This window comes from Quercus robur, chromosome 8, assembly GCF_932294415.1.
Source record: "Quercus robur chromosome 8, dhQueRobu3.1, whole genome shotgun sequence".
NCBI lineage: Eukaryota > Viridiplantae > Streptophyta > Magnoliopsida > Fagales > Fagaceae > Quercus > Quercus robur.
Genome location: NC_065541.1, coordinates 65,082,452 through 65,087,726, shown reverse-complemented (window position 1 = coordinate 65,087,726; position 5,275 = coordinate 65,082,452).

Below are 5,275 nucleotides of genomic sequence, written 5' to 3'. Positions count from 1 at the left end.
AATGAAATAGACAGGAACCATTATGTGGCCCTCGTTTATCTGTGATTCTATTTCCACATACTCACAGAAATCAGAGAAAGCATATGCGACATTCTACAGAAAGAGAAAGAAATTTGGGAAAGTTTCCACTTTGCTGCACATACCTTCCCCTCACTTTTTACGTTCTTTTACGTTTTGCTACAATTTCCTTCCAATGCGCATGTGAAATCTTGGACCACACTAAATAGACACAAGAAGAAAAGCATTTTCTTATCATTCTGACAAAGCCAGTTTAGTTTTCCACAATTAGTTCTCACAATCACAATCCAAGCACTTGATGAGCACGAGTTGTTATTTAAGAGAATTAAAAATGGTAATTGTGTAATCTAGTTTTGAGTTCCATACTTAGTGTTTTTTGCTTATAAATTACTTTTTAAAACCTTATTTTTTTTAAATTATTTAACCAATTTTCAACAAATAAACGACTAAGCTAGTTTTAGAAGATGGGACATATATAGATTACAAACAAATATACACTAGCTAGTTTTAAGAATATTATTTCGATGTAACTGTGCATCTAATGCTATTATGCCTTAATTGTCCCACCTAATTCACAATGTTTGCTACCTTTATCAAATAAAATTAATAATTATCACTGAAATCCTTTCCTTTAGATGATAATTAATTATTATCAACTCAAATTTTCATTAGCCTAGAAAACTAGCTCCAAGCCAAGATGGGTGATATGATACAAATGAAGCTTCTAAAGAGATATGATATAAAGCAAGTTTAACAACAGGCCACGTGTTGATGAATAATGAGGAGTATGTTGCAATTATAGGGTTGGATTTTAATATGAGGTTATGATAGCATTGTTCATCCCCACATGGTCCACATGAGGGACATTAAGCTTTCTACCCACTAGACAACCCCATAAAAATTATGATCCCTAGCTAAGAAGCTTTTTTATATTGCTCTCTAAGAAGCTTCATGAGAGAAAGAGAATCTCTTCATGTGTTTTTGCCTTCTTCCACTTTTTCTTCTTTTATTAATTTTAGATCACTAATTAGGCTTTGTATAGAAACCATGTTAAAACATTCTCAAATTCCATTATTGGTGTTACCTCAAAAACTTATCTTTAAAACATATCTTGTAGTTTTTTGATGTCATCATCCATTTAAGAAAGGCCCTAATGGTTGTATATATAGGTAGGTTAGTTGTTTTGAGACAAATTAGAAGCATGATTTGCGGGATTTGGACAAAATTAGACTCTATAATAAGCCTTAATGAAGCATTCGGATTACGATGTTCTCTAGCATAGATGCATGCTGGATAATGGAAGTCTTATTAATTAGTGTCTGACCGACCCCATTGCCAAGTTTACTGCGTCAACATTACACCTCTCGGTTTCTTTGACACTTGAACTAATGTGTATGACCTAGCTCTTTATTATGAGCCTATATAACTAGAATGATTATGGGATAAGAAAATGGGCCAAAATGGGCATTTGTCCCTTTCGTCTAAAAGATGTAGAAAAACTCGATTCGATGAAAATCGAGTAATGTGAAAAATTTTACATGGAACTCGAGTTCCATGTATATATTTTTTATTTTTTTGAGTTTGATTTCACATAACTCGATTTTCTAAAAATCAAATTTTTCATTGAAACTCAATTTTCTGAGTTTAAAACATGAGCATTTTGCAAGATAGTTTTAGAATAATGACATTTTGCTAGAAAATTTTAGCGAAAGGGACAAATGCCCATTTTGGCCTAAGAAAATGATATTAACTATTTGTTTAGGGTGTAAGACGAATCATTACAGTTAGAAGCATGCAGCTTGAGTATATTTTTTGGAATTTGTAAGAATATTTTCCCAACTCCAAACTATATTTTTATAAACATACCAACAAAAAACCTAAGTCCTAAAAATTTATAAGAATTACAAAAGAATCAAATAATCTCCAAAGTGTTGTCAAAATTATTTATGGTATTTAAATGATGGGATGAGTTTGTGTTCAGTGTCTAATTCCATTGGACATGTTGAGATACAGATACGTATCTAATTTTAGACACGTGTCCGCATGCATTCCATTATGTCTAATAAAACTAGACACTAGACATAAGCCGTATCTTGAATAGACATATATGGAAGCAGAGCTGGGAATACCAAGTAGAGATAATTTCTTTACTTTCTTTCTTGATTGATGCACTCGGATTGAGTCGGCACACACACCAGCTCTAGATGTGGAAATAAGAGGAGTTAGGCTCGGATGGGCTCTACACTACAGTCTACACACCACTGATAGTGAGTCAACGATCCTTAAATTAGAGAGTGCGGCCTAATACTAATTATTTGATGGTGTTGACTAGTGCATGAAACATGGCCGAAGGGTTATAATTTTTGTCTCCACTCAAGTCACTTTAAAAAAGAAAACGATGTCGTTAATTGGAGGCAGATTTCTAATAGAGCACCACTGTTGGGTTCACATTATAAACAGAGAGCTCTAAATTACATCAAATATATATATGTTAATAGTTTACGAGACCTTTTCACAACATGAGAGATTTATATATCTAATGATAAGATATCCTCTCCTAAATGAAACAACAATATGCCCATATTTTCTGTGGGGGCCAATTAATTAGGAAGTATTGTTAAAAGCAGTATTAACTGGGCCTATGGCCCTGTCCGAGGATGTTAGACTATCCGAGGAGGCTTAAATAAGGCTATGAGGGGAATAAAGTTAAGAGAGGAATAGAGACAATGTGAGATGGGTCCAATAAGCATTCGAGGACAAAAATCTTCTCGGCAACGAATGTTCGAGGTAAATCTGAGTGCCATACCGTCACAAACTTACTTCAGAGTTACACCACAACTAAGGATTGGGCATTGGACCAGGGATAAGGAAAGAAAGGTAAACAAATATCTTCAAAAGCTACTACCTCCACATTAAATGCCTTTCAACTAACTCTCTGGCCGCATTAATGTGGAAATGATGTCTGAACAGTGATCAAGCAGCCTTACAGCTACTGGTTGATGGTTCTAGGAGGTGTTGGATGGGACAAGAAGGAGTCCCCCAAATCTAACTTACACGTGTGTGGTAAGGATGATACCAAGATTGCAATATATAACCCGGAAGAATGCACTGAGAGGGGGATTGGATCTGCTGTACTTCCTATGTCCCACTTTGTTTGTCCTATTTGAAAAGTCAAACTTTTTAAGGGAACATCATTTATTATCTTGTCTACCTTTTAAAAATGTATGAGTTTTCAAAACTACCCTTAAATAAATTTATCAAAAAATTGAATTAGTAAATTAATAGAGGTATAATAGGAACATTAGTAAATTAATGACTTTTATTTTTAGAAACAGGACAATATTTTTGGACATCTCAAAATGAAATAGAGGACAAATAAAGTGGGACGGAGGGAGTACAATTTAGGTCTTGAAGAAAACCATATGAAGAAAAGAGCTTAGTTTGTTCCGAGGATAAATTCGATAATCATATTTGTGTCAAACCATCTTGAATCGTTAAGTCTGATCATCTTTCTTCTGGGATAAATCTAGTTCTTCTATCCACGCTCTATAAATTTATTGTTTGGGCCGTTAGAGTTTGAGCCCAATTCGGTTTTTGGATCAATACAATTTCAGTCCTTACATTTTCTATTATAAAAAAGAAAGAAAAAAGAAAAAAAGATTTATCTCTTTCTATGAGAATTGAGAAAATATTTATTTATTTCAACAACAAAAAAAAAACCCTCTCTTTCTTAAATATGGGAGAGTTTATCTCCAAAATTACTTGTCCTTTGATCGAATTTACATTTTTTTGGAGAAGTATTATGTTCACGATATTTTCACAACAGCTCACAATAAAATTTTAAGTGGTAGGTTTAGCAAAAAAGTAATTTTGATGGTAAGTTCAAATTAAAATCAATAACAACTTATTACGTAGGATTTATTATAAAAATATCATAGACATAGCAGTTTAGACCATGCAATTTATTTAGGTTCCCTTCTTTTCTTTTCTTTTCTTTTTTTATTTATTTATTTATATTATCTTTTCAAAGAACAAGAAGGTTGTCCAACCTCTAGTGTCAAAAGGTAACCTCTCATACTCTTATATATACATCATAAGCTGCCTATAACTTACTTAATTTGTTATGAATTTAATACCTTCATTAGAAACCCTAAATTAATATGAGGCCCTTTCTAATGCAAGTCCACCAATTGTGCATGCACTAACCAGAGAGAGACTGAACCATATCTATACTATACTAAGATATGTGCTAGTCCAACAAAAACCAAATTGTCCCACCAATCTTGTAGTCCAAGTCGGTACTGGTCCTTCCTCAATGACTTACTATCTCATGCATGTACCATTCACATAAAATAAAATACCAATCAATATAATCACATTCAATCAATATACTGAAAGGTATTGATCAAAAAAAAAAACATGCGAGTTTGAGGCCGATTGGCTCTTGACCAAGGAAAGAAGGGGCTGCTCTTTGTTATTCAAGTGGGACATCAACAATTAAGTGTCACATATTCTACATCCTTGCCGACACTATTTTTCCAAAGAGAGAGATCCAATATGCCAATATATATATATATATATATCATTTTTCCCAGAATTCTTTTCTCCTCCATTTGGTTTCATAGAAAACGAGTTGAAATGAGAATTACTTGAGGTACACAAATATGTTGGTGCACATTTTTTTATAAAAAATAAAAATAAGGACCACGCAATCTGATCAAATCTTAGACGCATTTATTCGACTGTGAGGGGGACCAAAGAATTCATGCAATTTCAAGCTCATAATTCGAGAAGTATGTGTTTTTTTTTTTTTTGATCGGGAGAAGTATGTGTTTTTGATACGAGTCCTACACTCTTACGGTCTTACCACATTTTCGTGTACCATGGCAGAAGGTACCACTTTCTCTTTTTGACTTTTTAGAGATAATGACAATTACTGCCAATGCAGTATATTTTCAAGTTCAGAGTTTTCTTCCTTACGGAGGAAAATTTTCTCCAATGTGACAATGCAAAAGATTATTTATATGTATGTTTTTAATTACATGAAAAGCTTAATTAGTTATGTGAATTATTTAAATGATTTAATAAATTATGTAATTTAATACATGTTAATGGTATCTCATTATCCATCATGAAATGGGTTAGATAAGATTCTCTTAAACCAATTTGAAAGTGTAAGGTTGAATTTAATCAACTATTTTGTTGGCTTTATTCCGTACCAAATTTGCTTGTATTTCAACAATTAGTAACCCTGTAT